The sequence below is a fragment of the Mobula birostris genome, chromosome 1, assembly GCF_030028105.1.
Source record: "Mobula birostris isolate sMobBir1 chromosome 1, sMobBir1.hap1, whole genome shotgun sequence".
Lineage (NCBI taxonomy): Eukaryota > Metazoa > Chordata > Chondrichthyes > Myliobatiformes > Myliobatidae > Mobula > Mobula birostris.
This window is the reverse complement of record NC_092370.1, coordinates 51971477-51998118: the sequence shown is the minus strand read 5'-3', so window position 1 is coordinate 51998118 and position 26642 is coordinate 51971477. Positions and strand designations below refer to the sequence as shown.

The window sequence follows — 26642 nt, the reverse complement described above, 5'->3', positions numbered from 1 at the left end:
ACTTCGGGGATTGGCAATTACAAATGCAATTGCTGTTTGCACACTGCAGCTTGACTGCCAAGATTGGGGTGCTCTTAACTCTGCAGTACAGTCATCAGAGTTGAACAATTTCCTTTTCGTTCTTAGAATTAGTAATGCTCCAATTACAAATTTTTCAGACTTAATGGAGTTGGGAAGGAATGCTGGAAGAGAATTCTGGTGACGAATTTCTCTCTAGTAGGCCTCTCTAGACTTTCACAGTTAGATTTCTTTTCTTTCATGAAAAATATCATAATTATGGATATCGGTAATCACCTGTTATAACATCCTTTTCCTAAAAGCGGATGAAGAGATTGTGGATTTATGATTGAAGCCCTTTACTGCCAATTTTTAGAACTTCAGAAAGGTACGGTAGCAAATCTTGTCTATATGGACTTTAGTAAGGCAGTTTACAAGATCTCTTTTGATAGGTTGATCTAGAAGATTATGATTAATGGGATCCATGATGATTTAACAATATGGCTAGGTTAAACTCCATCTTCTTCATATCTGTAATTGATCTATACCTTGCTGTATTCTTTGCCAGTCTTTTACGCTATCCACAAACCACCAATCTTCATATCATCTGCAAACTTACTAACCCACCAATCCATTTTCATCTATGTCACTTATATACATCACATCACAATTAACAGACGTCCCAGCACAGATTCTTGTGGAACACCACTAATGACAGACCTTCAGCTCAAATAAGTCCCTTCAACCACTACCTGATGACTTCAATGTGCAAGCCAGTTCTGAATCCAAACAGCCAATTTACCATGGATCCCATGCATCTTAATCTTCAGGATGAGCCTCCCGTGAAGGACCTTGTCAAACGCTTACCTAAAGTCCATGTAGACAACGTCCACAGCTCTACCTTCATCAATCACCCTCATCACCTTGTCGAAACATTCAATCAAGTTAGTAAGACATGACTTGACCTCACAAAGCCATGATGGCTTCCCTAATTAGGTCATAGTTTTCCAAATGCTCATAAATCTTATCCATAATAATTTTCTCCAATAGCTTCCCTCCCACTGATGTGAGACTCACCAGCCTACAGTTGCTGGGTTTATCCTTGGTTCCCTTCTTAAATAATGGAACAACATTAGCTACTTGCCAGTCTTCCAGGATCTCATCTGTCGCTAGAGAGGAGATGAAGGTATTGCCACAACAATCTCTTCTCCTGCCTCTCTCAATATCTAGGGTATGTCCCATGCTCAACAATCCTTTACCACACAATGCTCCAGCGTAGCAATACACTTGGCAATGATCTCCCTGCCCTCCATGTCCCTTTCCTTGGTAAATACCGATATAAAGTACTTCACCCACATCCTTTTCACCTAGGCAAATGTTCCTCTCTTCATCCTTGAGTGGTCCTCTCTTTTCCCTAGTTATGCTCTTGCTCTTGCTGTCTGCATATAATACCTTGGAATTCCCTTTAATCCTACTCACCAAGAACTTTTCATGGCCCCTCCTGGCTTTCCTAATTCCCTTCTTGACTTCTTTTCTGGCTTTTTTTACAATCCTCCAGGGCTCTGTTTGATTCTAGCTTCCTAAGCTTTACACTCATTTTTATCCAAGCAAGTGTGAGTTTTGCACTTTGGGAAGGCAAATGCAAGGAGAAGCTATAGAGTTGGACCTTAACAACATTGGCATGGATGAGGTTTTTGGTGTCCAAGTCCATAGCCACACAATCAGATAGGTACTAAAGAAGTATTATAGCATGCTTGCTTTCTTTGGATGGAGCACTGAGTTTAAGAGTATGTCATATTGTAGTTATATAAAACTTTGGTAAGGCTGTATTTGGAGTGTTGTATGCAGATCTGGCTCCTCCCATTACTGGAAGGATACAGAGTATTTGGAAAGACTACAGAAGGATGCTGCCTGGATTAGAAGGTATGAATTACAAGCAGAGGTCAGACAAATTTGGAATATGTTTTCCAGATGGCTGGAAATGGCAGAAACGTAATAAAAAATTATAGAATGAGAGTCACAAGTAGGTTGGATAGTCAGAATCTTTTCCCCATGGATAAAATTCCAAATACTATAGAACATGAACTTAAGGTGAGAAGGGATGAAATAGGGAGTTGATTATGGCATGACTATGCATCATGACCGCTCTGTCAGGAGAAGGCCTTCACTGGAGTCAGCCTTCCTTACTTCTTGCTTGTTCATCATGTCTTAAAAGCGAGTTGTGACCTTTGATGTTGAACTCACCTATGTGGTTTTGTTTGTCCGCCTTTGAGATGTACACCTAGATGCAGAAAAAGTACATCATTTATAAGGTGGGGCATTTGAACACATGGCTGTAGTGTGCAGTTAATGTTTTTAGTGTGAGTCAAAGGGTCATAATGTGTTTGCTAATTCCACAGAAAGTGATAGAAAAGTACAGCACAAAAAGAGGTCCTTCAGTCCATCTAGTTTGTGCTGAACCATTTAAACTGCCTACTCCCATCAATCTACACCTGGACCATATGTACCTATCCAAACTTCTAATAAAGGTTGAAATTGAGCTTGCATGCACCACATCAGCGCTGGCAGCTCATTCCACACTTTCACGACCCTCTGTGTGAAAAGGTTTCCCCTCATGTTCCCCTTAAACTTTTCACCTTTCACTTTTAATCCATGACCTCTGGTTGTAGTCCCACCCAACCTCAGTGGTAAAATCCTGCTTGAATTTACTCTATCTATACCCCTCATAATTTTGTATACCTCTATCAGTCTTCTACTTCCAAGGAATAATGACCTAATCTATTCAATCGTTCCTTACTACTCAGGTCCTCTAGTCTCAGCACCATCATTTTAAATTTTCTCCATACTCTTTCAACTTTATTTACATCTTTCTGCAGATAGGTGACTAAAACTGCTCACAATACTCCAGATTAGGCCTCACCAACATCTTATGCACCTTCAACATAACATTCTTTCTCCTGTACTCAATGCTTTGATTTATGAAGACCAATGTGCCTAAAGCTTTCTTTATGACTCTATCTACCTGTGACACCACTTTCAACAAATTATGGACCTGACTTCCCAGATCCCTTTGTTCTACCGTACTTCTCAGCATCCTACTGTTCACTGTGCAAGACCTACCCTGATTGGTCCTACCAAAGTGCAACATCTCACACTTGTCTGCATTAAATTTCATCTGCCATTTTTCAGCCTGTTTCTCCAGCTGGTCCAGATCCCACTGCAAACTCCGGTAGTCTTCTTCGCTGTCTGCTACATCCTTAATCTTGGTGTCATCCGCCAATGTGTTGATCCAGTTAACCATATTATCATCCTGATCATTAACATAGATGACAAATAACAACAGACCCAGCACGGCTCTTCACTAGTTACAGGCCTCCAGTCAGAGAAGCAGCCAACTACAATCAGTCTCTGGCTTCTCTCACAAAGCCAATGTCCAATCCAATTTGCTACCTCATCTTGACGCCGAGCGACTGAACCATCTTGACCAACCTCCCACATGGGATGTTGCCGAAACCTTGGATTAGCTCACTCTTGATGACATATCTCACTCACTCTGTGAAGATAACTTTTCTGTTCCAATTTGTGTCTCTGTAAGATGGAGTACGTGTCTTCTAAACTGGCCACCATACCTCATTCAGTGTGCTGATGTTAATGTCAAAACTCCTGACTGTAATGTTACAATAGAAGAGTGATATTCATGGACTGCCATGACTGTCCATGACGATCTTGCCATTCCATGTCTTAAGTTTAATATTTTGGAATGGATGTTGCCTTGCGTGGTTCATTTGAACATTGGGTAGGTCAGAACAAAGTTCCATGGCAAGTGACCACAGCAAATGGAGATCAGGCTCTGCTGCTTGGAATCAATTGAAGAGAATTATACACATGAAGGAAAAGGGAGAATGTCTCATGCCTCACTAGCTCAGAAATATTGAAGGATGAAGATGAACTTGGTAGAGTTCAAGTACCAGGATTCTCAATATTTCAAGAATTTTGTTTTGTGCTAATGTATCACGATTAATTACTCGGCCTGAAGTCTTTAGCTCTTGTTGGGATTTGGCAAACCATTTGTGAATGGAGTGGGCATGGAGGAGATATGGCAGATGTGAAGTAATTTTGTAGCGTGTCAATATTTGCTCATTGAAAACAGTCAGCTACAAGTTGTGTCTTCTACTTCACCAAATCCATGTCCTTTCCTTCCTGTGAATCACATGTTGTGGAAATAGAGGTAATTTTCCCACTTAGGTATACATTTTACAAGAGCTATCTAGAAGTAATAGGAAAAGTTGCAATAGAACATCTAAAGTAATAAGTTTATCAGAAAAGACATAAAATATAAATTGCATAACATAAAACATAAATTACTGCAAATGAGATCCAAGCCTGAAGAATATATTAATAATGACTTTACCATCACCTGTGTAATAAAAATTTTAAGTAGATTTTATCATGCTTTGGAAGATGGGTGGGGAAGGTTTCCAAATTCATTTTAAACACAATTGAGAGAGAGCAAGATGAACACTTCAATGAAGCAATTGCTATCTCCTTCCACAAATCTTTCTAAGTTTTCTATTAATTCCACACTTTGAGGATAAATAGAAAGGATCTAATGAAACATTTCTCCTGTCCAACATTTCCAAAGTTTATATCACTCCAATTCTGGAATTGTGTGTCTAAGGAGGAACCATTAGATTTCTCTCAGCATCAAACTGAGATTGAGGGGGCTGGGAAAGAGAGCAAGTATAGCTTTTCTTTGTACTCCTGATATCTGGAGAATTATCTTCAATTTTTCCTCAACATACTTTTGCTCTTGATTTTAGAAAAGGCATCATCAGTTTACTGTAATGGAATTGACCAATCTCCTTTCTTGTTCAGTCATTAGTTGGTAATTTTCCAGTTCACTTCTGTATGGCCTCTGTGCACCCATCCACGTTCACGCTTGCAACTGTGAGTAATTATTGCAGATATAAATCCTGTTCCTAATGTACTGTGCTACTGCTGCAAAAAGACATTTTCATGCCATTTATACCTTGTGAATGTATGGCTATAACAATAAACTTGAACTTGAACCTGAATTATGATCGTGACATAACCTTGCAAATTTGTATTTTGGTGCAGAAAGCCAATCTGTAAAGATGTGCATGCTCTTTACCACACTGAATTAAAAAAAACATGAATTAAATTACAATCAAAAGCAAACAATGATAACCTGCTTTTAACATTTTAATGGCAACAGTTGTCATCTTCAGAAGTTTTCTGATGACTCTGCCATAGTTGGATGCATCAGCAAGGGAGATGAGGCTGAGTACAGGGCTATGGTCGGAAACTTTGTCACATGGTGTGAGCAGAATTATCTGCAGCATAATGTGAAAAAGACTAAGGAGCTGGTGGTAGACCTGAGGAGAGCTAAGGTACCGGTGACCCCTGTTTCCATCCAGGGGGTCAGTGTGGACATGGTGGAGGATTACAAATACCTGGGGATACGAATTGTCAATAAACTGGACTGGTCAAAGAACACAGAGGCTTTCTACAAGAAGGGTCAGAGCTGTCTCTATTTCCTGAGGAGACTGAGGTCCTTTAATATCTGCCGGACGATGCTGAGGATGTTCTACGAGTCTGTGGTGGCCAGTGCTATCATGTTTGCTGTTGTGTGCTGGGGCAGCAGGCTGAGGGTAGCAGACACCAACAGAATCAACAAACTCATTCGTAAGGCCAGTGATGTTGTGGAGATGTAACTGGACTCTCTGACAGAGGTGTCTGAAAAGAGGATTCTGTCCAAGTTGCATGCCATCTTGGACAATGTCTCCCATCCAACTACATAATGTACTGGGTGGGCACAGGAGTACATTCAGCCAGAGACTCATTCCACTGAGATGCAACACAGAGTGTCATAGGAAGTCATTCCTGCCTGTGGCCATCAAACTTTACAACTCCTTTCTTGGAGGGTCAGGCACCCTGAGCCAATAGGCTGGTCTAATTTACATATTACTATTTAACTATTTATGGTTTTATTACCATTTATTATTTATGGTGTAACTGTAACGAAAACCAATTTCCCCTGGGATCAATAAAGTATGACTATGACTATGACTATGACTAGATCGCTTTCTATGCCTCTCCATATCCGATGTGCCTCACTAAAATGAATTCTTCCTTTGGTCTTTCCTATTTGTCCACAGTGTTATATGACAAGTGATGAAGAATGGGCTTTTTCTGTTGTTAAAAGAGAACAACAGATTTAGGCAGACTAACTGCCAGCACGCACTAGATTTACAACAATGTGCATTTTGTACTCAGCATCATGCCAGTCATATTCACCCATTCACAGATTAAAATCCCTATTAACCTCAGACAAACATTTCCTGAAAAGGTCAAGAAAATTCTTCACCCTGTCCCCTCCCATGGAGTTCTACAAATTGCTTTGAGGAGATGGTTAGAAGAATATCAGATGAAGCACTGAGAGAAAAAAAAAACTGACAGGAGGATGAAATACATCCACAAACTCTGCAAGCCTTTTGTGAGGGATGAGCTGTGTTTAAGTGCTGAGAGAGGCGAGTGGTATTTAATCCTCTGGATACTGTATATAGAAAAAAAACTAAGTCTTCACTAAGAATAAAATTTGAATGGCAATTAAAATTAGCAAGCTATTTAAGTGTGATACATTTGTAATTATCTCATACTTGGCTCTCTCATAGTAATTCTGCTTACATTTATTTGTTAAAAATCTCCTGGTTTCATCATTAAGCACATGTCATTGACAAATTACCTCTCTGCACCTTTTCAGTCAAGTTGTGAAAGGTTCATTGTAAGCAGTGAGCAACAAGTCCAGGTGTGTTGTGCCTTATTGAAGTCTACACAAATTTCACCTCCTGGTTGATTTACTGGACTAGCATGCACAAGACAGGGCCACTGATGCAGAGGCACAAGTTCAAGTCCTGCTGTGGTATTCAATTGAAGTAATTAAATCAAGTTGGATTAAAAGTCTGAATAATATTTTAGATTATGAGGACACTCAGTCCTCATTTATTGTCATTTAGAAATGCATGCATTAAAAAATGATACAACGTTCCTCCAGAATTGTATCACAAGAAAACATAGGACAAACCAAGACTAAAACTGACAAAACCACGTAATTATAACATATAGTTACAACAGTGCAAAGCAATACCATAATGCATAAAGAGCAGACCATGGGCAAGGTAAAAAAAAAGTCTCAAAATCCCGATAGACTCATTGTCTCAAGCAGGTGGCAGAAGGGAGAAACTCTCCCTGCCATGAACCTCCAAGCGCCGCCAACTTGCCGATGCAGCACCATTGGAAACACCTGACGGCAGCAGACTCAGTCCATTCGAAAACTTCGAGCCTCCAACCAGCCCCTCTGACACAGCCTCTCCAAGCGCCATCCTCTGCTGAGCACTTTGACCCCGCCCCGGCCGCTGAGCAACAAGCAAAGCCGAGGACTCGGGGCCTTCTCCTCCGGCGATTCTGGATCACACAGTAGCAGCAGCAGCAAAGCAGGCATTTCAGAAGTTTCACCAGATGTTCCTCCGTGGCTTAATTGATTCTAATAAGATTCATCTAATTAATTGATATCTTCCAGGGAAAGAAATCTATCATGTTTGGCCAACATCTAGACCCTCCTTCAATGTCTTTTCAGTCAAGGATCAGCAAGGGAAGGACCACCACCACACTGTGAACAAACTTCAATAAAAGCTGAGTGTTTGATCAGCACTGAATAAATGACAGAAACATTGACATTTTCATATTAGCTTATGAATGTTTATTCTGAAATTACCTTCCAATTTTTGATTTATTGACAGGAAACTCCAAATAGGTCTGTTGAATTACATTACAGGTGTAAATTGATGAGTCACTTTCTTGCAAGTGTGATTTGAAAATGATACCAGATATTTCTGTTAAGGAAACAATGAAATTAGTGCAAGGAAGGAAGCAATTTGGCTTTTGCCTTTCTATAAGACTCATATCTTTAAATGGATTCATCTACCCCAAACCTTTTTTCATATGACGACCTTGTGTGTTCCATTTGCAAATATTTATGTAATTTTCTTTTGGGTAATAATTCACTTTAATTATTTTAGCATGCCAGTTCCAGTACTTACTTTATATTAAAATAATAGTAATAAACTGCAAAAAAATCTATTATTTGCTATCTATTGCTGGAATCTATTTTCAGAATATAGTAGCAGGACAATTAAGGAAAAAAAACAGATTTAAGTAAGGAAAATCAATATAAATTCATGAAAGGAAAATGGTAGTTGGCAAATTTATAGAGTCATAGATTTGTACAGCAGGGAAACAGACTATTCAGTCCAAATCATCAGTGGGCATCCTAATGTACGTATTGCTGCCATCTCCCAGCCCTTGGACCATAGCCTTCTATACCTGGGCAATTCAAATGCTCACCTACTCTCTAAAGGCTGGCAATGACTTATCCATAACCACTATCTCAAGCAGTACATTCTAGGTACTTACCATTCTCCTGGTGAACTAAGCCCTCAATTATCCCCTGTAAATCTCTTTCCCCTTCACTAGTGAGGTTTCAAAAGTGTCAGAGATCAACATATCTCAATTATTTATGACATCTGTTAGTGACTTTAATAACATTTCAAAATAATTGGACAGGTACATGGATAAGAAAAGCTTCATGGCATATGACCAAATGTGGGAAGAGTCTAACATACTGTAGATTTGGCATTTTTTTTTTGCATGGACTAGTTTGGCCCAATGGCTTCTTCCATGCTATACTACTCTCTGATTTTGACTTAAATGAAGAGGTAGCTGCATTGTGGCCAAATATGCTGGTGATACAAAGGTAGATGGGAAAACAAGATGTGAAGAGGACATAATGAGTGTGCAAATGAACATGGATAGGTTCCGTGTGTGGACAAAATTATGACTGATGAAGTAATGTGAATACATTTTATTATTGTCACATGCATCAAAGTACAGTGGAAAAGCTTTATTTTGCATTCCATACATACAGATCATTTTACCACTTCAGTATATCGGAAAGCAATAACAGAACGTATTATAGTTACAGAGGGAGTGCAGTGCAGGCAGACAATTTACCCTGACAAGGAAAGTTGTGAGTTCAAGAGGCCATCCTATTATAGAAGATGTTTGTTCAATTGTCTTATAGGAGGTGTCGTTGAGCCTGGTGGTACGTGTTTCCAGGCTTTTGTATCTTCTGCTCAATAGGGGAGAGGAGAAGAACAGTGAATGTATAATGTGGGGAAGGAAACCTAAGTTCATTGATTTACACAGGAAGAATAGAAAAGCTGAATATTGATTAAATGAAGAGACTACAGAATGCTGCTGTATAGAGGGACGTGGGTGTCCTCACGATATTTATTTTCCCCAGGGTAGGGTAATCTAGATCTAAAGTGCATATGTTTAAGATGAGAGGGGAAAAATTTAAAGAAGATTTTTCGGACAAGTTTTTAAAAAAAAATGGAGGATGGTGCATTCTAACCAGTTGTATTACCGTCTAGAATGGGGGTCACCGTGCAGGATTAATATAAGCTGAAGAAAGTTGTAAACTCAGTCAGCTCCATCATAGGCACTAGCCTCCCCAGCATCCAGGAATTCTTCAAGAAGCTATGACCTTCCAATATCCAGGCAGCCTTTCTTTCTTTCTTTCTTTCTTTCTTTCTTTCTTTCTTTCTTTCTTTCTTTCTTTCTTTCTTTCTTTCTTTCTTTTCTGTTTCCCCCCCCTTTTTTTAGGTAGGGGTATGTTACAGGGGGAAGGGTTAAGGGGAGGGGGGAGGGTAGATATTATTCTATGTAATCAAGTTTGAAAATTGAGTAAAAAACATTTAAAAAAAAGGTGGTATCCATCACTAAGGAGCCCCATCACCAAGGAGCCCCATCACCCAGGACATGCCCTCGTCTCATTGCTACCATCAGGGAGGAGGTATAGAAGCCCAAAGACACACACTTAACAATTCAGGAATAGCTTTCTGCCTTCTGCCATCTGAATGGGCAATGAACCCATGAAGACTACCTTACTATCACAATGTATGCCAGTGATTTTAAACCTGTTTCTGATTCTGATATGGAATGAACTGCTAGAGGGAGTGGTGGAGACTAGCAAATTACGATACTTAAAAAAACATTTGGACAAGTTCATGCACAGGAAAATTTTAGGGAGATATGGACCAAATGCATGTAAATGGAACTAGCTTAGCAAAGGATAGACAAGTTGAAGTGACAGGGCTGTTTCCAGGACATATTACTCTATGACCCTATAACTCCATGGAGCTGAGATTGATTGATAGGATCAACGTGGTCATTCCTACTCCTACTTCCTGTGTTAATAGACAATAGACAATAGGTGCAGGAGTAGGCCATTCGGCCCTTCGAGCCAGCACCGCCATTCACTGTGATCATGGCTGATCATCCACAATCAGTATCCAGTTCCTGCCTTATCCCCATTATCTTTGATTCCGCTATCTTTAAGAGCTCTATTCATCTCTTTCTTGAAAGCATCCAGAGACTTGGCCTCCACAGCCTTCTGGGGCAGAGAATTCCATATATCCATATATGTTCTAATGCTTTTATTTCCAAAGAGTAAAGCAGATGAGTTAATCATGCTGATCTCTGTTATTTATTGCTATTTATAGAACGGTATTCTGCATTTACACAGTTTGTTTATGGTTTATAGCTCCTGATGTTTACAGTTTACAATTACTGTTCTATAGATTTGCTAAGTATGCATGCAGAAAAAGAATCTCTGGGTTGTATGTGGTGATATATATGTACTTTGATAATAAATTTTACTTTGAACTTTGAAATTAAAAAACAGAAAATATTGGAAATACTTAACAGGACAGGCAGCATCTGTGGATAGAGAAACAGGTAACATTTTAGCCTGATAACTTCAATAGATTTCTACCAACTTTGTATTTAACTGACAATTCTATGCTTTCTCTGTGCAGTTTTTCTGCATATATTCATGAATTAACTTTAAATTCATTCCTTAATACTACCTGCACAAGTTTTTGGCCTGTTATTTCTGTTTTTAGCAATATATGACAATTGATGTCTTCACTTAACTCACTCTAATTTGTAAGTAATAGACTGCAAGGAATTGTAGGGCACATTATACCTTATACCTTAACATAGTCAGTGTATTTCAAACATCCAAATCTAATTTCCATGAGGGTGGGGTGAATTTTTTAAATGAGCCATAAGCTTATCTGGAAATTTCAGTGTCCAAGTTACGTCTGATGCTCAGAGGTTGCTCCCAACTGGGGCACAAAAAAGTAACAATAGATGAAAAAAAGTAAGGATGAAAATGAAATTTGCCAGGAATATCAAAGGTAATATAATAGAATGTAAGTATGCAGAGACATTAAGATAAAAAGGGCAGTTAAGGGGAACATACGCTCGCTACGTGCAGGTTAAAATGCAATTTTAATTGAGAGTATAGAATGGGCACCTGACTATTGATTTTTCACAGTGTATAAAAAGAATCAGATATCAGGGATCCAAGGAAAATCTGATGGGACAATGAAATGAACTGAATAGATCTAACATTGAAAATGACAGTACAGAATAACGGTAGTAGAAATTTATGGTGAATAAATCTTCAAGGACTAAAGATTTTCACAAGCAAGTATCAAAATAAATAGACGAGGAAGCCTCAGTCATTTCTTATAAAATTCCAAATTCAGGTATAGTATGGTTTTGAGTATCACAAACATTATTCTTTAAGAGAACAAGGTGGTAAAAAAAGTAAATCAGCATTCAATACCATCATCCCCTTAGTCCTTCTTCTTGACAATCAACACCAGCACACCTTAGGGATATGTGATTAGCCTCCTGTTCTACTCTCTCTATACCCATGACTGTGTGGCTAGACACAACAGCACAAATGGCATCCATAAATTTGCCAATGACACAAGTGTGTCAGAAATATCTCAGATAGTGGTGAGGAAGCATGCAAGAGTGAAATAGACTGGCCAATTGAGTGCTGTTGCGATAACAACCTTGCGCTCAACATTAAGACCAAAGAAATGATGGTGGACTTCAGGAAGGGGAAGTCGAGGGAACACACATAAGTTCCCATTGAGGAGTCAGCAGTGGAAAGTTCAAAGTAAACTTATTATCAAGGTACATATAGGTCATTATATCAACACACACAAACTGCTGGAGGACCTCAGAAGGTTAGGCAACATCTGTGGAAATGAATGAACAGTCAATGTTTTGCGCTGAGACTCTTCTTCAGGACTGGAAAGAAAGGGGGAAGTTGTTAGAAATAATAAGCTGAGAGGAGGGGAAGGAGGGTAGCTAGAAGGTGAGAAGTGAAGCCAGGTGGGTAGGAAAAGTAAAGGGCTGGAGAGAAAGGAATCTGACAAGAGAGGAGAGTGAACCATAGGAGAAAGGGAAGGAGGAGGGGACCCAGGGGGTGGTGTTAGGCAGGAGAGGAGAGCTAAGAGGATGGTTTGGGGAATATGTCACCATATACGACCTTGAGATTCAATTTCTTGTGGGCATACTCAGCAAATCCAAGGGCCATAATAGAATTAATGAAAAACAGCACCCAACAGGGTGGACAAATGACCAATGTACAAAAGACAACAAACTGTGCAAATACAAAAGGAAAAAAAAACAATAGCTATCGAGAACAGGAGAGGAAGAGTCCTTGAAATTCAGTCCATAGTTTGTGGGAACAATTCAGTGGTGGGATAAGTGAAGTTGAATGATGTTATTGCTACTGGTTCAAGAACCTGATGGTTAAGGGGTAATAATTTTTCCTGTACCGGGTAGTGTGAATGCTGAGGATCTTATACCTTCTTCCTGTTGGCAGGAATGAGCAGAGTGCATGACCTTGGTGGTGGAGGTCCCTGATGACAGATACTGCTTTTGACAGTGCTCCATGTAGATATGCTCAATTGACCGGAGGGCTTTACCCATGATGGACTGTGCCGTATCCACTTTCTTTATGTAGGATTTTTCATTTAAAGGCATCGATGTTTCCATACCAGGCCATAAGGCAACCAGTCAGTATACTCTCCACCACACATTTATAGAAGTTTGGCAAAGTATTAGATGTCATGCCAAATCTTCACAAGTTTCTAAGGAAGTAGAGGTGCTGCTGTGCTTTCTTCATAATTGCGCTTATAAGTGCTGGGCTCAGGTCAGGTCCTCTGAAATTATATCACCAAGGAATTTAAAGTTGCCGATCCTCTCTATCATTGAACCCCTGATGAGCACTGGCTCATAGACCTTTGGATTCCTTCACTTGAAGTCAATAATCAGCTCCTTGGTCTTGCTGGCATTGGGTGAGAGGTTGTTGTAGCACCACACAGCCAGATTTTCAATCTCCTTCCTATATGTTGACTCATCACCACCTTTGATTCGGCCTACAACACGGTGTCATCAGGAAACTTGAATATGGCATAGGAGCCGTGCTTAACCTCACAGTCATAAGTTTAAAACAATTAGAGCTGGGGTCTAAGCACACAGCCCTAAGAAGAACCTGTGCTGATGGTGATTGTAGAGATGTTGTTGCTAATCGAACTGACTGGGACTTGTAAGTGAGGAAATCAAGGATCCAATTGCATAGGGAGGTATTGAAACCAAGGTCTTGAAGGTTATTGATTAGTTTTTGAGAAGATAATAGTTTTGAATGCCAAGCTGTAGTTGATAAGGAGCACCTTGATGTATGCATCTTTGCTGTCCAGATGTTCCATGGTTGAGTGAAGACCAATTGAAATGGCATTTACTGTTGTGCCAGTAGGAAAATGGGAGTGGATCCAAGTCACTTCTCAGTCAGAAGTTGATGTTTTTCATCACCAACCTCTCAAAACATGTCATCACAGTGGATGTAAGTGCTACTGGGTGATCGTCATTGAAGCAGTTTACCATGTTCTTCTTAGGCACCATTATGACTGAGGCCTGCTTGAAGCAGGTGGGTACCTCAGACTGTCAAAGTGAGAGGTTAAAGATAGCGGTGAACACTACAGCCAGTTAATCAGAACAGGATTTTAATACTTGGCCACGACACTAACAGGACCAGGTGCTTTCTGTGGCTTCACACTCTTGAAGGATAACCTTGACCTCATAAAATGAAATGACAGGTCATCGGGGACTGTGGGAGTTTGTGAAGGTTCTTTCATGTTTTGACAGTCAAAGCAAGCATTGAAGGCATTGAACCCATCTGGTAGTGAAGCCTTGTTTTTACCTGTGTCGCTTGAGGAGTGTGCAATTTCAGTTTCCGAGGTGTCAACATCTCTGAAGATCTATCTGGATCTACCACATTGATGCAGTTACAAAGAAGGCATGCCAGCAGCCATATGTTTGAGGAGTTTGAGGAGCTTTGGTATGTCACCATAGACTCCAGCAAATTTCTAAAGATGTACTGTGGAGAGCATTCTAAATGGTTAAATCGCCATATGGTGGAGGATCAGAAAAATACTGGAGCACTGTAAACTCATCCAGCTCCATCATGGGCACTAGCTTCCCCACCACCGAGGGCATCATCAAAAGGCGATGCCTCAAAAAGGCAGCATCCATCATTAAGGACCTCTATCACTTAACACATGCCCTATTCTCATTACGACCATCAGAAAGGAGGCTTGGGAGCCTGAAGACACACGTTTAACAGGAGCTGTTACAGGAGCAGCTTCTTCCCTTCAGATTTCTGAATGGAGCATGAACCCATAACCGCTACCTCACTATTTTTTGCTCCTTCTTCACACAATATCATATATATACTTCTTATTGTAATTTATAGTGTATTTTATGTATTGCACTGCATTGCTGCCACAAAACGATAAATTTCACCCATATGCCAGTGATAATAAATCTGATTCTGATGCAGGATTTAACCCAATTGTGTCATGCCACTTGAAATTATCATTGCAGACTGAATGATTAAATTCTGTACTTGGACAAATACAAGTTCACCGAAGTAGATCAGCATAAACTGGATGTACAAATCATGTCAGGCTAATGTCGCTGAGGTTTTATAAGATAATAGGATGGTGGTTGAGGGAGTGATGAGAGGCATTGCTCATGTGGACTTTCAGAAACATTTAATACCTTTCCACAAAATACTGGAGTCAACAAAAGACTCACTGAAGCTTTACTCAAAACAGAAGAGGGAGGCAATTTTATTCATTATCACGCAACTGACTTAAACTTGGTGGTGTAGTAATTTTTGATGATGAGCCCACACATGACTCTTAATCTTGCCTATCACAGTGTCATAGTGCCTATAATACTGGGTGGTTCAAGTGAAGCTGTGTAATTTTCACCACACTAGGCAGGGTCTCACAGGTGTTGCTTGGAAGATACAAGGAATGAATAAGGAAACATAGAAACATAGAAACATAGAAACATAGAAAATAGGTGCAGGAGTAGGCCATTCGGCCCTTCGAGCCTGCACGCCATTCAGTATGATCACGGCTGATCATCCAATTCAGAAACCTGTACCAGCCTTCCCTCCATACTCCCTGATCCCTTTAGCCACAAGGGCCATAGGAATGGAATACCACTTCTCAGATTAGTGAAAGTAGAGCTCATCAATGACCATATAACCATATAACAATTACAGCACGGAAACAGACCATCTCGGCCCTTCTAGTCCGTGCCAAACTCTTACTCTCACCTAGTCCCACCGACCTGCACTCGGTCCATGACCCTCCATTCCTTTCCTGTCCATATAGCTGTCCAATTTAACTTTAAACAACAACATCAAACCTGCCTCAACCACTTCTGCTGGAAGCTCGTTCCACACAGCTACCACTCTCTGAGTAAAGAAGTTCCCCCTCATGTTACCCCTAAACTTTTGCCCTTTAACTCTCAACTCATGTCATCTTGTTTGAATCTCGCCCCCCTCAATGGAAAAAGCCTATCCACGTCAACTCTATCTATCCCCCTCATAATTTTAAATACCTCTATCAAGTCCCCCCATCAACCTTCTACGTTCCAAAGAATAAAGACCCAACTTGTTCAACCTTTCTCTATAACTTAGGTGATGAAAATCTGGTAACATTCTAATAAATCTTCTCTGTACTCTCTCTATTTTGTTGACATTTTTCCTTTAATTCAGTGACCAGAACTGTACACAATACTCCAAATTTGGCCTCACCAATGCCTTGTACAATTTCAACATTACATCCCAACTCCTATACTCAATGCTCTGATTTATAAACACTTTCTTCACCACCCTATCCACATGAGATTCCACCTTCAGCGAACTATGCACCATTATTCCTAGATCCCTCTGTTCTACTGCATTCTTCAATGCCCTACCATTTACCATGTATGTCCTACTTTGATTAGTCCTACCAAAATGTAGCACCTCACATTTATCAGCATTAAACTCCACCTGCCATCTTCCAGCCCACTCTTCTAACTGGCCTAAATCTCTCTGCAAGCTTTCAAAAACCTACTTCATTATCTACAACTCCACCTATCTTAGTATCATCTGCTTACTTACTCATCTAATTTACCACCCCATCATCCAGATCATTAATGTATATGACAAACAACATTGGACCCAGTACAGATCCCTGAGGCACACCATTAGTCACTGGCCCCCAAGCTGACAGACAGTTATCCACCACCACTCTCTGGCATCTCCCATCCAGCCACTGCTGAATCCATTTAACTACTTTGATATTAATATCTAACGATTGAACCTTCCTAACTAACCTTCCGTGTGGAATCTTGTTAAAGGCCTTACTGAAGTCCATATAGACAACATCCACTGCTTTACCCTCGTCAACTTTCCTACTAACCTCTTCAAAAAATTCAATAAGGTTTGTCAAACATGACCTTCCACGCACAAATCCATGTTGACTTTTCCTAATCAGACCCTGTCTATCTTGATAATTATATATACCATCTCTAAGAATACTTTCCATCAATTTATCCACCACTGACGTCAAACTCACAGGCCGATAATTGCTAGGTTTACTCTTAGAACCCTTTTTAAACAATGGATCAACATGAGCAATACGCCAATCCTCCGTCACCATCCCCATTTCTAATGACATTTGAAATATTTCTGTCAGAGCCCCTGCCCTATTTCCAGACTAACTTCCCTCAAGGTCCTGGAGAATATCCTGTCAGGACCCGGAGAGTTATCCACTTTTATATTCCTTAAAAGCGCCAGTACTTCATCTTCTTTAATCATCATAGTTTCCACAACTTCCCTACCTGTTTCCCTTATCTTACACAATTCAATATCCTTCTCCTTCGTGAATACCGAGGAAAAGAAATTGTTCAGAATCTCCCCCATCTCTTTGGCTCCACACATAGCTGTTCACTCTGATTCTCTAAGGGACCAAGTTTATCTCTCACTATCCTTTTGCTACTAATATAACTGTAGAAACCCTTGGGATTTATTTTCACCTTACTTGCCAAAGCAACCTCATATCTTCTTTTAGCTTTTCTAATTTCTTTCTTAAGATTCTTTTTACATTCTTTATATTCCTCGAGCACCTCATTTACTCCATGCTGCCTATATTTATTGTAGATATCTCTCTTTTTTCAAACCATATTTCCAATATCCCTTGAAAACTATGGCTCTCTCAAACTTCTAACCTTTCCTTTCAACCTAGCAGGAACATAAAGATTCTGTACCTTCAAAATTTCACCTTTAAATGACCTCAATTTCTCTATTACATTCTTTCCATAAAACAAATTGTCCCAATCCACTCCTTCTAATTCCTTTCGCATCTCCTTAAAGTTAGCCTTTCTCCAATCAGAAATCTCAACCCTGGGTCCAGACCTATCCTTCTCCATAATTATATTGAAGCTAATAGCATTGTGATCACTGGACCCGAAGTGCTCCCCAACACAAACCTCCATCACCTGACCTATCTCATTCCCTAACAGGAGATCCAACACTGTCCCTTCTCTAGTTGGTACCTCTATGTATTGTTGCAAAAAACTATCCTGTACAAATTTTACAAACTCCAAACCATCCAGCCCTTTTACAGAATGGGTTTCCCAGTCTATGTGTAGAAAATTAAAATCTCTCACAATCACAACCTTGTGCCTACTACAAATATCTGTTATCTCCTTACAAATTTGCTCCTCCAATTCTCGCTCACCATTTGGTGGTCTATAATACACCCCCATAAGTGTTACTACACCTTTCCCATTCCACAATTCCACCCAAATGACACAAAAAACAGAGCATTCTTTTAGCAAATTACACTTTGTGGCCACTTTATTAGGTATGCCTGTACACCTGTTTTTTAATACACATATCTAATCAAACAATCATGTGGCAGCAACTCAATGCATAAAAACATGCAGACATGGTCAAGAGGTTCTGTTGTTAATCAGACCAAATATCAAAACACAGAAGACATGTGACTTAAGTGACTCTGACCATGGAATGATAGTTGGTGCTAGATGGGATGGTTTGAGTATCTCAGAAACTGCTGATCACCTGGGATTTTCATGCACAACAGTCTCTAGAATTTACAGAGAACGGTGCAAAAAAAAAACCAAAAAAGAAAAGCCAGTGAGTGGCAATTCTGTGAGCAAAAGTGCCTTGTTAATGAGCGTGGTTGGAGGAGAATGGTCAGACTGGTTCAAATTGACAAGAAAGTGACAGTAACCCAAATAACCACACATTACAAGCCACTCATCTTCTGGTATGCAGAGGAGCATTTCGGAATGTACAATATGTTGAACTGTGAAATAGATGGGTTATAGCAGCAGTAGAGAGAGTGGTTGCTGAAGTCTATGCTCCCTGTATGTCTTAACCCCAAAATACACCCTAACAAACCTACTGTCCTGCTAATCTTCTACAAATTAAATGTCAATCCATTGAATTTATGCACTTCAGTGGAATTAGATATCACGTGTATTAAATTCTGAGGATTTTTGGAGTCAAAGTATTTATCATCCTTTTACTGTATTACTTTTTCTTCACCATTGTGAGAGAAAAGAAGGGGTGATATTTTAAAAACTCCCTGGAGATTTTTTATTAAATCTAGTTTTTACACTTACCTTTTCATTGATCTTTTTAAATTTAATTTCACAATGCCCTTCATTATTTTTATAATGTTCAACTAATTCAATGGTGGGAAAATCAAGATTCTCTTTGATATGAAATCTTCCATTCCTGTTTTGAAAAATAGACAATAGACAATAGGTGCAGGAGTAGGCCATTTGGCCCTTCGAGCCAGCACCGCCATTCACTGTGATCATGGCTGATCATCCACAATCAGTATCCAGTTTCTGCCTTATCCCCATAATCTTTGATTCCACTATCTTTAAGAGCTCTATCCATCTCTTTCTTGAAAGCATCCAGAGACTTGGCCTCCAAAGCCTTCTGGGGCAGAGCATTCCATATATCCACCACTCCCTGGGTGAAAAAGTTTTTCCTCAACTCCATTCTAAATGGCCTACCCCTTATTCTTAAACTGTGGCCTCTGGTTCTGGACTCACCCATCAGTGGGAACATGCTTCCTGCCTCCAGCGTGTCCAATCCCTTAATAATCTTATATGTTTCAATAAGATCCCCTAATAAATGATAAAATGGACTACAAATTCTTCAATTCTAGCTGAAAAAATATATAATTAATTAATTATCACATTTGTTGATTATGAATATTCTTTTCCTTGGCACAAGAGGAGTTGGTGCTGCAGAATACACCACAATGCCTGCTTCCTTTCCATGGTGCTTTCATTTCAGAGGATCTCTCCTGGATCCAGCACTTAAGTGCTATTACAAAGAACGCATGGCAGTGCCTCTACTTTCTTAAAAGTTTGTGAAGATTCAGCATGTCATCTCAAACCTTGACAAACTTCTATAGGTGTGTGGTGTACAGTATATTGAATGGTTGCATCACGGCCTGGTATGGAAATGCCAATGGCTTTCTTACGGAAAAGTCCATCACAGATAAAGTTCTCCCCATCACTGAGCACATCTGCAACGAGTGTTGTTGCAGGAAAGCAGCATTTATCATCAAGGATTGCCACCATTCAGGCCATGCTCTCTCCTCACTGGTGCCTTCAAAAAAGGAGGTAAAGGAGCTTCAGGACCCACACTTCCAGGTTCAGGAACTGCTATTACCCCTCAACCATTAGGCTTTTGAACCAGAGGGGATAACTTTGCTCACCCCCAAACTAAACTGATGCCGCACACTATAGATTCACTTTCAAGGACTGTCCAACTCACGTTCTCAATATTTATTATGCATTTATTATTATTATTTCTATTTATTTTTTTCTCAGCTCAGGCTGGTAAAACCTAAGCCGTGGGCATAGCTAAGCATGTTCATTTTATCAATTTCTAGGAACTTCCAGACTATTTTTGTGGTGTTTAATATTGTGGCTTTCCAAAGGTTTACATAGATATTGCTGTGCAGCCCTAATTGTTTAATGCTATTGTGTAGTACCTTTGGGATGATACCAGTTGTGGATATTACCATCAGGACAATGTATATCCTGTTCATGTTCCAAAGTCATTCAATTTCCTCTTTTAATTCAGCATACTTCTTGTGTTTTTCACTTACTGATTTCTGTAAGTTATGTGTGTTTGGATTGGCTATATCTATTAAATATTATTATTATTTTGCTTTTTATTTCTTTTTTGTATTTTCAAAAACTGTTGTCTGTTGCACATTGGTTGTTTGTCCATTGCTTATGTGCAGTTTTTCCTTGATTCAGCTGTGTTTCTTTCTAATTACTGTGAATGCCAGCAACAAAATGAATTTCAGGGTAGTACAGAATATAGTGACACACATGTACTCTGATAATAAATTTACTTTGAACTTAAAACTTTCAATTTTGGTCCTGTACCCACTGAATTCCTGTTACTTTACTGGAAGTGTCATGGAATATGAATTGCATGTGGTTAGACCGAACATTAGATGGTGTTTGTTTCACAGTATCAAGGCAGATATGTTATGCACATGATATTTGAGTAGACACAGACCCAAAGGAACCTAGGCCACAGGACTGGGATAGATTAAATCCCTTGCATTTGTGGATTACCTCCAAGATGACCACAACCTTGTCGTTTGGAGACTTGAGTGCCTCAATGACCAGGAGAGTTTTGCCGGCTTTATGCTTTGGCTCTTGGTAGGGTCACCCATGCCAAACAGTTCAAAGGGCAGGGGACAGACTAAGAGTAGTCCACTTGTCCTCCAGGTTCGGGGGTTCAGCTCAGGGCTCACAATCTTGACTAGTAAAACAAAATTGTTATGGAAACAGCAATGAAGAATCCTTCAACATCTGAGTGAGATGGTATCCCTGAGTCTTCACTCGGGACTTGCATGACAGACAGTAGCGTAAACCGAGAGGAAGCTACTGACATAATGAAGGAAGCCATGAATATTGTCAGAGATGGAGTTCTTTCATTGCTGCCCTAAACACCAGTGGCATAACAGGCAGTAAATAAGTACGTACTTGAAAATTATGGCCAACATCAGCCTGAGAACTTTTTTGTAAAATTGCTTCAGACTGCAATATTGTTGAAGTATATTTGCAAACTAGTAATAAACATACGGGGGATATACAAACTTCAGATATAGATAATTAAAAATAAACTTACATAAACTACGTGAACTGCCAAGTGCACATGAGAAACAATATCATCTCACCATATCACAAACAATACCATATGTTTGCTAAAGGAAACGCTATTGGGATAAAGCAATTTGGGATTTGCTTTTGTATCTCATGGTGCCATATTAATACACAGATGGAATACTGCCCTTCAATTTCCTAACAGCTGCCTAATGAGACCAAGTGTTGAAATGTACACTTAAACTACTGTACAGAGGTAACACCTTGATAGTGTATTTATATCAAGTTTAAATTCTTACCTGTTAGTACATATGAATCCTACAACGATTCACTTTTGTAGATAAGAACCAAGCCAACATATTGACTGGATGAAAGATGATTTTCTGCCTTAGTTGGGTTTCTTTCCCACAGTACCAACTGTAATACAAGTGAATATGACATTAGGTAAACAAATCAAGCTTTAGCCACTATATCATAAAGTAAAAGTAAACTGCTTACAAATGGATTATCAGTCGCTTTTCCATATTGTAGATCTCTGTGCATTGTTAAAAATTTGCAGAGGTAACAGCTTGCAAAGTGATGAAGTTCAAACATTTATTCATGTTTATCTATACAACAGAGGTCCCCAACCATCTTTATGCCATGGATCCTTACCATTAACCTGGGGGGCTGTGGACCCCAGGTTGGAAACTCCTGCCATACAACATGTATCAAAACATAGAAAAGATGGTCATTTGGTTTAATTATTATAATTTTTTATTAATAATGCAAACTATTTAGTCACAGATTCTACTCTGCTGATTTATTCTCCTAATGAGAGTTAGGACAGAGTGTGTGCATGGAATGCACTGTCAGTGACGGTGGTAGAGGTGGATACAATAGTCTTTTAGATAGGTACATGGAGCTTAGAAAAATGGAGGGCTATGTACTAGGGAAGTTCTAGACTGTTTCTAGAATAGGTTACATGGTCAGCACAACATTGTGGGCCAAAGGGCCTGTAATTGCCGTAGATGTTTCTATAATGAGATAAGCATAATCACTCTATAATCTTAAAACCTTATCAGAGGAAACTTGGCTTCTTGCACATTGCAGATACAGTATACCAGGTAGGTAGATTCTGACATCAGTTTACAAGCTGATCTGATCTTAATACAACCATCAATTATTTCACTCATCTCTCTTTTGCCACATGGGTGAGCATTGTGTCCAAGCTGAAGGAGACATCGGGAATTCCATATCTGTAAGATGCAGGTTAGTTGAAGCTCCGTATCTTCAGAGCATTTCAGTAACCCTCAAAGTGTCAAGTGTATTTTGAGAGTTGTTTAAAGTTGCTCAAGTCTATAAGGAGTAGTATGCTTGTTGCTAATTATTTTCCTTCCAAAACTTTGGAATTGGACCTGGTTTATTGTCGCATGTACCAAGATAGAGTGAAAAGCTTGTCTTGCATACCGTTCATACAGATTGAATCATTACACTGTGTATTGACACTGAACCTTACTTTCTACCTGTACTGCACTTTCTCCGTACATTTAATTAATCATTCTGTTAGTGTTTTACCACTTTCTACCTCAATGCGTCGTGTAACTATTTTAGCTGTATGAACAGTATGCAAAACAAGCTTTTCACTCTATCATTGTACACTTGTCAATGAAAAACCAATTCAATTCTAATTCAAAAGATCGCTGAACTGCTGTACCCCTTGAATTGCATTTGGACTCTCGTGTGTGGCCATGATGACACCAGCCTGACCTATGCCCAGGTGTGATGTGGATTTGGTACATGTTGCAAAGGAAGTCTGAGACATCAGCCAGCAGAAGCTGTAATGTGATGACTCCACAAGTTCCTTGGTGCTATTGGCCACCACATCCGTTCTTGAACTCTGCTACAAACCTAGTGCCCAGCTCTCTGCCAGTTTCTAAACCAGGTTCTTTCATGCTTCTCGGCAAAGCGTGCAGGGTTCCTGCATTGTGAAACCTGTACAGCTGGATCATCAATGAGCTCCCATTTAGTACTTCGTAATTTATCAGGTGTGGATTCTGTCTTTATGCTATCCTCACAGTTATGCAAAATGGCAATATCTGGACAGATAATTACAAATAAAATCAGAGGAGGAGGGATTTTCATCTTTACTTCCTGCAGGCTCAACCACTTTGGTAACTTGGAGTTCTTTATGATCAGAGAGAATAGAGAGAAAAGCATTGTGAGATTATAATTGAAGCCAAGAAGAAGTATAAGGTACACATCTAAGAATAACATTGATCTTTCTTCCAGTATCCAATTTTCCCACTGGATTCCAATCTACTGTGATCCATGCCTCTGCCCTGTCTGCTGTTTTGCCATCCTCTCTTCCTTACCATCACCCACCTTGCCACCTTCTGCGCTCTCCTGCTATGGCTCTTCTATCTAACTGGGTGAGTCCAATTAAGGTATGAATTAAATTCAGTACGACGTCTGTCAACTGCATCTCAGCCGCGCGGACCTAGCCCCAACCATCATTCTTCTTACCTTCAAGCAGTTTTCCGATCATCTGTCTCTTGGTCAAGTGGAGTTGCCTTCTTCCATCATGTCCTGAAAAATCAGATTATTTTCTCAGCAAGTTTATTTTTGAAAGACAGAATTTAGTCTGTGATGGGGAGTAATAAAGATTCCCCATGTAATATTGTGATAATACACTGTATACCTGTTTTCCATTCTTGCTCTGTGCTCATTCAAACTCACAATCACATTTGTTTAATTCAGGTGCTATGAATTGTCAATAAAATCCTGAACCAGAAATAACTTTAAAGCGATTGGAATAATACATAATCAGTTGTAATATAAACCTAATATCTGCATTTATATTTGACCTTTAGTTCTGCTATTGTCATTTACCTTAATACCTGTTTTTATATGTTTTCTATTTATTGCACCATGACCATCCCAGCTGTTCCCTTGTCCCTACCTCACCAGGTCTGCAGATCCAGAATTGGCCGTTGCTTCAGAGGACTCTTCTTCCCTTCTGATCTTTGCAAGTGAAGAACCAGCCATCAGTTATCACGGATAAAATGATTTATCTCATAATGGATTTTCTATCAGGAAGTGCTCCCTACTTTTGCTTTTGAAAACAGGAATATCATTACATACAAAGAGCATGGTGAGGCTGTATTACAGAAATGTGAAACCTTGACTCTGTCACTATCACTTCACTGAATGCCAGGCAGGCATTTCACTTCCCTAAGGAAGCCACTTACAAGTTATTGTACAATGCTGAAAACTGTGCTGCTCTCTCCAGCCACGACATGTGCCTTTTAATGTTCCAAATATCATCATTTCTGTTCTACAGAGTCATCTGAGACCATTCAACAACTCTGATGGAGACATTGGGATTCAGTTCCTTCATCAGCTAGTTAAACGTGAAGCACTTTAGTGGCTCTGCTGTGCTCTACCTCTGGAATTTAGGACCTTTGTAACCAAACAATAAAAATGACTGACAATTCCAGTTCTATCCTCACAATACAAATGTGATTCTGGTAGGAATAAAAATAAATAAATGACACAGAATTTAACACAAAAGCTGACATTTTGTTACAATTTCATATTCACCAGCACCCCCAAATTAAAAAAAAAATAGCATGTGAGGATTGTGCTGGGAAACACAAGACATTCTGCAGACATCTTGAGCAACACACACAAAATGCTGGAGGAGCTCTGCAGGTCAAGCAGAATCTATGGAGGGAAATGAACCATTGGTGTTTCAGGCCAATTCCCCCAGAATTTTGTGTGTGTTGTTGAGGGCTGTTGTGCAAAGATAGTGTATGTTGGCACTGGTATAGTTTTTATCATATCATCCAGTTGACACAGTCAGAACAGCAAGGTGCCAGATTATGCTGCCCAACATCATGGTCTCATTTGGTGCAGAGCAACATCCTTGTTGATTTCTCCAGTTTCGTGGATGAAATACTGTATACCATTTCACATGTGGTTAATACTCACAATTCTCCTTCCAGGCTCTTAACCTTCGCAAATATCTCAGCAAGAACAAACCCAGAACAGAACCAATTATGCTTGGAGGATTTAGAATCTTTCCAAACTTTCTGAACAAGCCTCCAATCCCCTTCTTTGCAAAGAAATTCCAGATAATCTTTCCTTGGAGCTAACTGTTCATGAATTGGTGCCACACAGCACGGAGGTAAGAAATTTGTTCTTGTAAAATCCTTTGTCGTTCCCCCTTTAGTGTCTGGGTTTGTAGTACCAGGACTTGTGTGTGCAAATGCTGCTGACTGGTGTTCATAGCAGGGACACATACTGCAGCTGAGTAGGTTCATTAATGCAGAGTACAGCACCACTTGACTCACTCAATATATAGCTTGAGCCTCATGATAAATTTACACTGTTCTCATTCACTGAAGTGGAATTAAGGTTTATAGGAAGTCTGAAGCAACAACATATGACTTCCATTGTGATGTTGTGTGAATGTTTGAATAAATGCGTGGTATTGAAGAAGTTGTGACATTATCAAACAAGTGGAAATTTGAGTCATAGAGCTATAGAGTCAAAGAATCATAGAAACATACAGCATAGAAACAGGCCCTTCAGCCCATCTAAACCATGCCCAATCATTTAAACTGCTTAATCCTATTGACCTGCACTGGGACCATACTACTGCTAACCATGTATCCATCCAAATTCCTCCGAAACGATGTAATTGAGCTCACATGCACCACTTGTGCTGGTAGCTCTTACGACCCTCTGAGTGAACTTAGAATATAGAATAGTACAGCACAGTACAGGCCCTTCAGCCCACAATGTTGTGCTGACCCTTGAACCCTGCCTCCCATATAACCCTCCCACCTGAAATTCCTCCATATACCTGCCTAGTAGTCTCTTAAATTTCACTAGTGTACCTGCCTCCACCACTGACTCAGGCAGTGCATTCCACGCACCAACCACTCTCTGAGTAAAAAACCTTCTTCTAATATCCCCCTTGAACTTCCCACCTTTTACCTTAAAGCTATGTCCTCTTGTATCGGGCAGTGGTGCCCTGGGGAAGAGGTGCTGGCTGTCCACTCTATCTATTCCTCTTAATATCTTGTATAGCTCTATCATGTCTACTCTCATCCTCCTTCTCTCCAGAGAAT

At 39.8% G+C, this 26642-nt stretch overlaps 1 long non-coding RNA gene across 1 annotated transcript; it reads right to left on the bottom strand.

Moving 5' to 3' along the window:
* Positions 1-7569: 7569 nt before the first annotated feature.
* LOC140197903 (uncharacterized) lies at positions 7570-25613 on the bottom strand. The gene is made up of 5 exons (XR_011886054.1): positions 25498-25613; positions 24031-24093; positions 21825-21942; positions 7793-7910; positions 7570-7698 (listed from the first exon to the last, which is right to left on the bottom strand). It is a non-coding gene; the product is annotated as an uncharacterized lncRNA (long non-coding RNA).
* Between the last annotated feature and the right edge of the window lie 1029 nt (positions 25614-26642).